The sequence below is a fragment of the Rhinoderma darwinii genome, chromosome 6 (assembly GCF_050947455.1).
Source record: "Rhinoderma darwinii isolate aRhiDar2 chromosome 6, aRhiDar2.hap1, whole genome shotgun sequence".
Classification (NCBI taxonomy): domain Eukaryota; kingdom Metazoa; phylum Chordata; class Amphibia; order Anura; family Rhinodermatidae; genus Rhinoderma; species Rhinoderma darwinii.
In genome coordinates, this window is record NC_134692.1 from 22,952,615 (window position 1) to 22,965,275 (window position 12,661).

Consider the following 12,661-nt stretch of genomic DNA (forward strand, 5'->3'; position numbering starts at 1 on the left):
TCAGATTCTTTATTCTTCTTTTTCTCTTCTCAATCCGGTCCAGACCACTATGATGACTTCTCCCGGTGACGGACCATTTTTGCAGATTTGGCTCTCAGATGTCTGTGGGTCCTCACTTTTTCAACATATCCGCACCTATAAACGATGATAAAATTCTCATTGTGCCACTTTCTATGCCCCTGAATATAATAGTACTACCATACACTGCACACCTGAATACAATAGTACTATACACTGTGCTCCTGAATATAATAGTATCATACACTGTGCCCATGAATAAAATTGTGTTGAACACTGTAAAGTAAAAGACCACACCCTCACAATTCCCCCTATAAATAGTGCCATTCACAATGCCCCCTGTATATAGCGCCACTCACAGAGCCCCCTGGATATAGTGCCCTCCCAGGGTCCCCTGTATATAGTGCCTCCTGTAGATTGTACCACTTGTATAAATTGCCCCCAATGCTGCCCACTTGAAAAAAAACAAAAAACCTTACATGCTCACCTGTCCCCATTTCTGCACCATCCTCCAGCGACGCAGGTGTGGTCCGAGACCAGGAGTCATCCAGCGTAACTGCAAAGTCGGCATGATGACATCATCGCGCTGACTGCATCATTGCGAAAGAGCAGAGTGGGTGAGTTAGGGAATGGAAAGTTTCCTGTCTCGCCAGCGCAAGAGTACTCAATTGTATCCGCGTCCTAAGGACGCGGATACAATTGGGTGCAGGGTCTCGCTTTACCCCGGTTCTCCAAACCGGCTGTAATTTTAACACATCGTTCGGGAAAAGCGGGGTGCACTTGCCCAGATTGCCCCTATTATAATCCGCCCCTGGCCTGTAAGACTCCCTACACCAGCTGGATCTCCACAAGAAGAACCCATACCCTGTGAGAGTATGTCGGCCTTTTGGCTAGGATAAAGTGTAGTATCTATTCTTATTAGTGTTCAGTTTTGGGAAGGGTCAGGTACACTTTGCAAGGAGACTTTAGTTTTGTGCGTACACAGGTTGGCTTAACAGTGATCTGGTCCTCTCTATTGAAGCCTTAAGGTGCCTGAACTCTCTGATGACACACACCTCTCTGTATGCCCAGGCCTTCCCTGCTAGGAAAAATATGGAATCATTTTTAGAATTCCGGTCGGATGTCTGGGCTGTCGTGAAACGTGCACATAATAATTACATTTTTGTTTACTTTGCACGATGTTTGTCATTGGATCTTCTTCGGGTGTGATACCCTTATGGAACGTTCCTTCTTGAGGTATAGGGAGTGGGTGGCCATCAGGATTTGCACCCCCTGCAACCTCGGCTTCCCCTACAAGGGTATCTAAACCTTTGACTAGCACTCTTGGTGGATATTCTGCTGAAGAGAGGCCATCGATCCCTGACTTTTGCAGCGCCTTCTAGCTTAGAGGGTTGGGGAAAGGCTTATGAGAGGGCCCTTTTCCTTTTGGTTAGGGCTTGCGAAAGACCGCATCTTTGTGCATCTTTTTGTAGCACTGGGATGGAAAAAACACGCACTAGGGTTTAAGAAAGATCTTTTTTTAAAAAAATACAAAAACCGTAGAATATAACTTTGGTCAAGTTCAATAAGCAGATGTAAAGATATAAAAAACATGAAAAGTCATATATAACACATGCATACCAAAGTGACTTATCTATATTCTTAGAACACCCACGCGCTTCAGACCCTGTTCTCAGTATATCTTTATTGAAGCTTTTTAGAATTGGCACAGTCCAGTATCATTGAGAAATGCTTTCATTAACATTGCAGTGAGTATATATTAAACTACATTCATCAGGATGACGCCGCTCACTATGTGATGTGATATAGTATTGTTGTCCTAGTAACTCAGACCCTGATTAAAACATTTATCAACAAGGTTGCATTAACCTAGTCTTGACTTGTATATAGGTATATCTTTAATACTGTATGAAGAGCGCTCTGCGGCTATAGAGAGTCCATAGACTTAATAGCTTACTATACAGGATCATGTAAGAACGCATTTGTTTATTTTGTGACATGTTTTATTGATTATGACCTTATATAGATGACCCCAAAAATTTCCTCAAATTTAAATGAGACCTCTCTCCAGTACAGGTTCATGCCACCAACTGCCCTCCCCACTTCACAGGGCACATGAGGTCTAAGTGAGTGTTTACTTTTCTCCATTCTTTGTGGGACATGCGGGCAGCATAACCTGTCAGCTGGTCCTAACATTGTGATAGAGAAATATACAGAGAGAATAGAAGGAGGAAACCTCCAGCTCACCGTTTCTGCGTCTCGAATAAGCACTTCGCTCGGATCCCCGCGATGGCCCACGGTAGGGAATGTAGGAAAAAAGAGAGAAATTATCCAGCGCTGTATCAGGATAAAAGGGATACTCCGTTCCCACTTTTATTGATAGAAAAATAATATTAAAATAGAAGGAGACGCAGTCTCAAGGTGGTTGATGATACGGGCAAATGCCCGAGCCTACGCGTTTCGAACACCGGCAGTGTTCTTATTCATGGCAGAGAAATATACAGTGGGCACCGCAAATACCTATCTAGAAATATGGTGACTAAAAAACATGGTGACTGATCAAGCAAGAAATTTCACGTATATATCAGACTGCACCTCAAATATAAATGGAATTTATAAATGGAATTATTACAATATTACGAAGTACAAAAACAGACAAAATATAAACACAAATGTACAACCATGTGCTGGACCCAAACCCTGGCCCCAGAGAAGGCACGAGAACAAATCCCTCATGGAGAAAGAAAATACCAATGGTTATGTGTAACGAACCATCAGTAAGAGCAAATGTAAGCCCGTGTATCCTGAAGCAATTATATATCGGGGGTCAAACACCCTTAAACAATCCGAAAGCTCAAAACAATAAACATATCCTATAATACCAGGAGAGCAAACAGAGGTGGATAGAACAATATATGTGATCTCCCAAAAAGATTTTTATCCGGACGCAGGATAGTTGGTTCAAAACTCTTACTCCATGAGGTTGAGAGGACTCCACGTGTACCACCATGTTACCGGCTTCAGCAGGTGTAAGGTCCAAATGAAAAAGTGCCTGTTAAGTAGTATGCTGTATAGAGTCTAATGCAAAATATGGCAAACAGTAAATTACTGCATATACTGAATATACTGAATATACTGAAGATGGCAGTCCCAATCTCGGAATCCCCCCCCCCACCCCCCGGGATTCCCAGGCAACCAAAAGAGGGGAGAGGTTTAATGTGGTAACATACAGGTGCAGTTAGTTGCCTGCAAATGGCACTGGCACATGCGCAGCAGCAAACACCAGCGCACCACAGCTACCAGAATGTAAGGGTAGCTCACCCAGCGCTTGCATGCTATGCAAAGGAGAGAAGCCTACCATAAATAATTATAAGGGTAGTTGGGAAAAAAGTAGAGCCAAAATCCAGCGCTGGGTGTAAGTAAAAAGGAACTCCTGTTCCAATTTTATTGATATAACAAAAATAAAATGAACTATATAGAAATAGTAGTATAGTTGAGCAGAGTACAGAAATGAGAGATGGGTAAAGGATCAGAATGAACCCCGTTAAAAGGTGCCTACGCGTTTCTGACACGTCTTGTGTCCTTATTCATGGCATGCATGCAACGCGTAGGCACCATTTAACGGGGTTCATTCTGATCCTTTACCCATCTCTCATTTCTGTACTCTGCTCAACTATACTACTATTTCTATATAGTTCATTTTATTTTTGTTATATCAATAAAATTGGAACAGGAGTTCCTTTTTACTTACACCCAGCGCTGGATTTTGGCTCTACTTTTTTCCCTCTTGTTTGACCGCTGGCCGTGCGGGAATCCGGGCGCTGTCTATTCTCGGACCCAACATATGGTGAGCTGGAGGATTACCTCCCCCCCTCTTCCCTACTTGTCATTTTTGTGTATAAGGATAGTTGTTATGCATTGATCTGGAAGAAAAACTTAAATTGATCAATATAAGACATATACTGTACGGTTCAGTGCATAATATGTACAATACATTATATGAATATATCACCACAAAACATTGATTAAACAGAGGTTCACTAGGCTGATAAAAATACCTTTTAAGGTCACCACAAATGAATATGTGAATCTAGTACACACCATATAAAACAAATCTCTTTATACATAAGGCATGATATAGGTATATTATACACTCCTCAACATTAAAATTGCAACACCAAGAAGGAAAAGTTTTGGAATTGTGGAAATCACAGGATCAATAGACGTGTTAATGATATTCAAATGATAAAAAAATGGAAACAAAATATTCCAAACAACTTGATTTATTAACGCCTTGGGATGCTATCAATGAGGTTATTAATGATTGTCTGAGGAGTGCTATACCGCGCTGAATGCACTTGGACACGCAAATCATCAAGATTGGCTACTGGCTCTCACTTTGTAATTACCGACCATTGAAGTCCCAGATGTGCTCGATGGGAGACAAGTCCGGAGACGCTGCAGGCCATGGTAGCACGCTTAGGCCACGCAGGCTGCTCACAGTAGCACAAGCAACATGCGGTCTGTCGTTGTTCTGTCGAAAAGCGGCTTCTGGGACACTTTGGAGAAATGGCCGCACCACTGGTTCCATGACCAAATTAATATAATGCCGAGCTGTTAGTGTACCTGAAATGAAGATTAGAGGGGTCCGGTTACCATAAATTATGCCACCCTGCACCATAATTCTGGGAGTATTACCGGTGTGACGTTACCTTGTGAAGGCCTCTTCATGGCATTGCCCACCTGGTCTCCAGACCAATCTCCGGCTATCATTGCATCCAAGGCAAAAGTGGGACTTATTGCTGAAGAGGATAGACCCTCATTCCAGCTTCCATTGCCATCTTGCTGTGCACATGATTGCCTTTGAGGGCGGTGGCGTGTGGTCAATGAAACACCTGTAGCTGGACATCTGGCTCGTAGCCCAATGTCGTGCAAACGCCTTCTGATGGTTTGTGTTGACACTGGTTGCCGCCCTTGGCTTGGGATGTGACGTCCAAATTCACTTGCAGTACAGAATGGATCACTACGTGCCAATCTTCCAATCAGACGATCCATCCGTGCAGAGGTTGGCCTCCGCGCACCTTTTGCTGTCATTCCCGCTCGTTTTTGTTCTTCCAACCTCCAGGACACGCAACGTTGAACAGTTCGAGCATTGCGGCCTAGGCACATAGCGATCTGCCAGAGCAGAGTTTCCCAACCTTTTCAGGCTCGAGACACCCCAGGAAAAAAAAAAATTCTCAGGGCACCCCTACCAAAAATTGTTTACAAAACGACAAAAATCGCTAAAAACAAGCACTACACTCTTAGGGTATGTTCACGCAACGTTTTTTTTGTAAGGCAGAAACTAAAAATCTGCCTCCAAAATCATTTAGGAATTTTGAGGCAGATTTGGAATTGACAGCGTTGTTTGACTTTTTTTTTTTTTTACTGTGTTTTTTGCCCACATTTTTTTTAAGCCGTTGAAGCGAATGCAAAAACCGCAGACAAAAAAGCACCAAACGAGCGCCGCAGGTTTTTTCTGCTTCCTATTAATTTCAATGGGAGGTCAGAGGCGGAAACCACTCGAAGACCATCAGCCCCCCACTCACAGTAATGACCATCAGCCCCCCACTCACAGTAATGACCATCAGCCCCCCACTCACAGTAATGACCATCAGACCCCCACTCACAGTAATGACCATCAGCCCCCCACTCACAGTAAAATAACCATCAGCCCCCCACTCACAGTAAAATGACCATCAGCCGCCCACTCACAGTAATGACCATCAGCCCCCCACTCATAGTAAAATTACCATCAGCCCCCCACTCACAGTATAATGACCCCTCAGTAAAGAGACCATAAGCCCCCTCCAGTAAAGTGACCATCAGCCCCAGCCCCCCCCCACTAAAGTCACAATCAGCCTCCGTCCCCCCCCCAGTAAAATGACCATCAGCCACCTCCAGTAAAGCCACCATCATTACGTCGGCTGTTAGGGGAAGTTCTTCTGAAGCGCCGATTCTTCAGAAGTTTTCCCGCATCGGGCGGGGTGCTCCTGAAGCCTGGGCTGTTCAGGGCATCGAACAGAGACCATTAGCAGTGGTCTCCGATCATGTTTACCCCTCAGATCTGGCGCTCAATAGCGACCGCCGCATCTGAGTGGTTTTAGAGGGAGGGGTCTCCCTCTCTCACCCCACCGACATCCTGCCATGCATTTGCAGGGTGCTGATAGTTTCTATGGGAGCCTGGGGGCCTAACAAAGGCACCCAGCTCTGCCTTTAGTAAATGCCTGTCAGTTTTACAGTGACAGGCATAATACACTGCAATACAGAAGTATTGCGGTGTATTATAAAAGCGATCAAAATATCGCACAGTGAAGTCCCCAAGTGGGACTAAAAAATGTAAAAAAAAGTTTAATAAAGTATGTAATAAATAAATAAAAGACCCAAGTAAAAAAAATAAATTAAAAACCCACTTTTTCCACTTTCAAAATGTTTTATTATAAAAAAAATTGAAAAGTTACTCATATTTGGTATCGCCGCGTCCGTAACGACCCCAACTACAAAGCTATTACATTATTTAACCCGCACGAGGAAAGCCATAAAATAAAAACCATTGCTAGAATTGCTGTTTTCTGTTCATCCTGCCTTCAAAAAAATTTGATAAAAAGTGATCAAAAAGTTGCATAGTAAAATGGTACCAGTAAAAACCTACGAGTCGTCCCGCAAAAAATAAAGCCCTCATACAGCTATGTCAGCAGAAAAATAAAAAAACTATAAATTTGGTATCGCTGCAATTGTAACGACCCGCTGAATAAAGTTATTATGTCATTTATACCACACGGTCAATGGCGTAAATTTAAGACACAAAAAAGTTAAGAAATTTCAGGGTTTTTTCCTATTACCCCACCAAAAAGGTTAATAAATGTTAGTCAATAAATTATAAGTATCCCCAAATGGTGCTATTAAAAAATACAACTTGTTCCGCAAAAAACAAGTTCTTATACTGCTGTGTCGACAGAAAACGAAAAAAGTTATAGCTCTTTGAATGCGACGATGGAAAAACGTAAAAAATAGCTTGGTCACTAAGGTTTAAAATACCTTCGGTATTAAGGGGTTAAGCAGAGTAAAGTAAGATATTTGCGTTGTTGAGGTTGCGCAGCCCGCTGTTTCACCGTGGAGTGCTCTATACTGTTGAATATTACTGCAGTATTTATATTACTATGAAGACATACTAAAGCCATATAATGAATATAAATGATGCAGAATAATCTTCCTATCTAAGCACGCAACACTGTAACATTACAGAGTATAAACTATGCTATTTGTAGTAATTATGTTATAAAAGGACATAGTAATCCATGTTTAGAGGGTATCAAGAGACATTAGTATCGCCTGCCTTAAATATTTATTATTCTTTGATAAATCTAGGTCAATGTTTATGTTCTAATGTAAAGAGTTTTGTCAATAAATAATTAATATACAAAGAACTGAAATCTTTTTCAATAAATATAAACTGGCGATTTATAGTGTTGTAATGTGGAGCTGGGGTGCCATCAAGTGGTTGTTTGTAGGCATTACAGAATGCCATGCAGGGCTTAAGTTTTATTTCAATAAAGCCTGATCTCTGTATAAATTAAAAGTTAATAATAATTTTCTAATATACTTTCCATGTTCCAGATATTTGTTTGCTGTCGGTGAATTAAAACAGACTGTTTTTATGTTTTTACATTCAGAGGCTGCAAACCTGTACATATCTAGTCCTGCCCTCATCTGAGAAGTGGATACAATTGTATCGATGGCATAGGCAATGCTCTGTGAGCTAAATACATCAGCAGCAGCTACACAAATCTCTCAGGTGGTTTGCTACAATGTATCAGTCTGGAATCCAAGGTGTTTAGGTCACAAAAGCATTGTGCTTATTTTAAGAATTATTTTTTGCGACACTTGAGATGTGGTGTGCCTTAGATGTCACAGATTTTTTTTAACCTATGTAAACCCCACCTATAAGTACACGCCACACCCCAACAGTCATAGTGCTTCTATTAGCAGTGCCATCAGAGTGACCTCATAACCAGTGGCAGAAGAGTGCCCCTATTAAACACTAATGACCCCTTCATAAACTGTGATTGCACAGTGCAGGGACTGTTTTATTTACTATAAATATATTCAATTCACTATACTATTAATTATTATAATATAGCTTTATAGTGTAAATATACATACAGCTCTTCTACTGCATAGCTCCAAATTCCCTATTTCCCTTCATAAAGCTATAAAATTTCATGATAACATAATGGCTGTCTGCAGCCACCACTAGGGGGAGCTTGCTGCATACATATGTATACAGCTTCCATTGCAGTCAATCGAAACAATATAAATGCATATGCCCCTAGTAGTGGCAGTTCATAGAAGAGACTCAAGCAAAGCTCCAAGTTTTAAGAATCATTAAATCCAATCATCGATTTTTAATTTTCGTTTTTTTTCTTCCCCCGCCTTCCAAAAGCCATAAAGTTTTTATTTTTTTGGGCCTTTCTCAAGCACACACAACTATGCATACTTTGCGTTTATATGTGCTGCTCTTTTTCTACTATATATATATATATATATCAGCAGAGGGCCCCCATGCATGAAGAGTATGTGGGCCCCCTGCTCTTCATTAGCTGACCAAAGAATACCCCGCCGTCATGTCTCTACAATAATTAATCAAAAATTTTGAGCCATTGCCAATAGTTTATGCAGTGTATCCGACCCGTGGGAGCCCAGCCTTAAGGTGGCAGAGGGCCCTCTACCTACTGAAACCCTGTGCAGCTACACAAATTGCACCAATGGTATGTCCGCCCCTGACATACCATACCTGACATATAATAGGTTATATAGTAAACAGACTATATGATGATGTAGGAGATTATATAGCGGTATATAGATTTTCTGATGGTGGGGGATGTTATATAGTATACAAACTATATGGTTGTGTAGGAGGTGGGGCAAACTAAACAAATACCCATTGCCCCCATCCTCTTAGGCCCCCCTGCCCACTATAGCACCCATAGCGGCCCGAGGGGGCCCACGCCGCCTGGCACATAACATTTATGGGCCGGGCAGCATGGGCCCCCTCATGCCAGGTGGCATCACTAGCACAGGGGGGGGGGGGAGTGATGCTAGCGACAGCCACATTCAGTTGTATCTCCGGACACAGATTGTGTCCTCTGGATACAGATACAATTGAACACTATAGGCTGCAGGCCACGTTAGGCCTGCAGCCTATAAAGCGCTGGGAAGAATCCCTGAGCAGGCCGGCGAACCCTGAGCAGGCCGGCATGATAACATCACTGCATCATGTTGGCCTGCGCAAGGGTCCCACCCAGGGGCTGTGAAGCGCTCCGTCCGTCGCGGGAACGGGGATAGGTAATTACCATTTTTTGGGGGGGCTGTGTGGCACTATATACAAGGGGAGGGGGAGCTTTGTGGCACTATATACAAGGGAGGGGCTATGTGGCACTATATACAACAGAAGGGGGCTGTGTGGCACAAGATACAAGGGGAGGGGGGCTGTGTGGCACTATATACAAGGGAGGGGGCTGTGGGGCACTATATACAACAGAAGGGGGCTGTGAGGCCCTACAGTATAGACAAGGGGAGGGGGAGCTGTATGGCACTATATACAAGGGGAGACGGGTGCTGTGTGGCACTATACACAAGGGGAGGGGGAGCTGTGTGGCACTATATACAAGGGAGGGGGGCTGTGGGGCACTATATACAAGGGGGGCCTGTGTGGCACAATATACAAGGGGGGACTGTGTGACACTGTAGACAAGTGAAGGAGAAGCTGTGTGGCACTATATACAAGGGAAGGGGGAGCTTTGTGACACTATATACAAGAGAGGGGGTGTTGCGTGGCACTATATACAACTGAAGGGGGCTGTGTGGCCCTACAGTATAGACAAGATAAGGGGGAGCTGTGTGGCCCTATATACAAGTGGGGCTGTATAGTACTATATACAAGGGAGAGGGCTGTGTGGCACTATATACAAGGGATGGGAGGCTGTGTGGCACTATATACAAGGGGGGCTGTGTTGCACTAAATACAACGGGGGGCTGTGTGGCACTATATACAAGGGGGCTGTGTGGCACTATATACAAGGGGGGCTATGTGGCACTACATACAAGGGAGGGCTGTGTGGCACTATATACAAGGGCGACTGGCAGTATATACAAGGGGGGACTGTGTGGCACTATATACAAGAGGGAGGGCTGTGTGGCGCTATCTAGACGGGGCACAAAGGGAAAATTATTACTGTAGGGGCACAAAGGGGTCACGTTTACTGATGGGACACTGTTATTGTGTCGAGCACTGAGGGATCAATATTACGATCTGGGGCACTGTGGATTACAAATTTGTTTAGAGGATGGGGTATAGGTGAGGACTCGGAGGATGCTGGAAAAGCAAGAAACCAACATGTCTGTGTGTCAAATTCTGCAGAGTCGAGTTGTGACTGAAATAAGTCATCACAGTGGTCTGGGCTGGGTGAAGAAAAAAAGGGAACGTGAACGACTCTAATCAGAGAAAAGATCACCTGTGAGTCACTGGATATAAATGTGCTATAATCACTTATATGGTCCTCAGAGCTCCTGTGTATAACTGCCATCTACCACTATATGGTCACTACATGGTGGTAATATTGGTCTTTGTACATGTGAGGGTATTATTCAGTCACTGTATATCATCGATATCATCTTTTGTGTGAGAGGGGGACATATGCTTTGGGGCTTGCAACATTCCTGGACGCGCTAGAAATCGGTGATGCAGTTCTCTGCACACCGCCTTCTGAATTGACTGTATTATTGATATAGTAATTCAGCATTTGGGGCCCCACTTTTAACTTTGCCCAGGGCCACACTTTGTGTAAAACCGGCCTGGGTATACAGGCTATATGGTGGTGTGGGAGGTTATATAGACAGGCTATAAGGTGGTGTGGGAGGTTATATAGATGTATACATGCTATATGGTGGTGTGTAAGGTTATATAGATGTATACAGGCTATATGGGGGTGTGTAAGGTTATATAGATGTATACAGGCTATATGGTGGTGTGTAAGGTTATATAGATGTATACAGGCTATATGGTGGTGTGGGAGGTATACAGGCTATAAGGTGGTGTGGGAGGTTATATAGATGTATACAGGCAATATGGTGGTGTGTAAGGTTATATAGATGTATACAGGCTATATGGTGGTGTGTAAGGTTATATAGATGTATACAGGCTATATGGGGGTGTGTAAGGTTATATAGATGTATACAGGCTATATGGTGGTGTGTAAGGTTATATAGATGTATACAGGCTATATGGTGGTGTGGGAGGTATACAGGCTATAAGGTGGTGTGGGAGGTTATATAGATGTATACAGGCTATATGGTGGTGTGTAAGGTTATATAGATGTATACAGGCAATATGGTGGTGTGTAAGGTTATATAGATTTATACAGGCTATATGGTGGTGTGTAAGGTTATATAGATGTATACAGGATATATTGTGGTGTGGGAGTTTATATAGAGGTATACAGGCTATATGGTGGTGTGGGAGGTTATATAGATGTATACAGGATATATGGTAGTGTGGGAGGTTATATAGAGGTATACAGGATATATGGTGGTGTGGGAGGTTATATAGTGGTGTACTGGATATATGGTGGTGTGGGAGGTTATATAGAGGTATGCAGGCTATATGGTAGTGTGGGAGGTTATATAGAGGTATACAGGATATATGGTGTTGTGGGAGGTTATATAGAGGTATACAGGATATATGGTGATGTGAAAGGTTATATAGAGTTATACAGGATATATGGTGATGTGGGAGGTTATATAGCGGTATACAGGATATATGGTGATGTCAAAGGTTATATAGGCTATATGGTGGTGTGTGAGGTTATATAGATGTATACAGGCTATATGGTAGTGTGGGAGGTTATATAGAGGTATACAGGATATATGATGGTGTGGGAGGTTATATAGAGGTATACAGGATATATGGTGGTGTGGGAGGTTATATAGAGGTATACAGGATATATGGTGGTGTGGGAGGTTATATAGAGGTATACAGGATATATGGTGGTGTGGGAGGTTATATAGAGATATACAGGATATATGGTGGTGTGGGAGGTTATATAGAGGTATACAGGATATATGGTGGTGTGTGAGGTTATATAGATGTATACAGGATATATGGTGATGTGGGAGGTTATATAGAGATATACAGGATATATGGTGGTGTGGGAGGTTATATAGATGTATACTGGATATATGGTGGTGTGGGAGGTTATATAGAGATATACAGGATATATGGTGGTGTGTGAGGTTATATAGATGTATACAGGATATATGGTGATGTGGGAGGTTATATAGAGATATACAGGATATATGGTGGTGTGGGAGGTTATATAGATGTATACTGGATATATGGTGGTGTGGGAGGTTATATAGAGGTATACAGGATATATGGTGGTGTGGGAGGTTATATAGAGATATACAGGATATATGGTGGTGTGGGAGGTTATATAGAGATATACAGGATATATGGTGGTGTGTGAGGTTGTATAGATGTATACAGGATATATGGTAGTGTGGGAGGTTATATAGAGATATACAGGATATATGGTGGTGTGGGAGG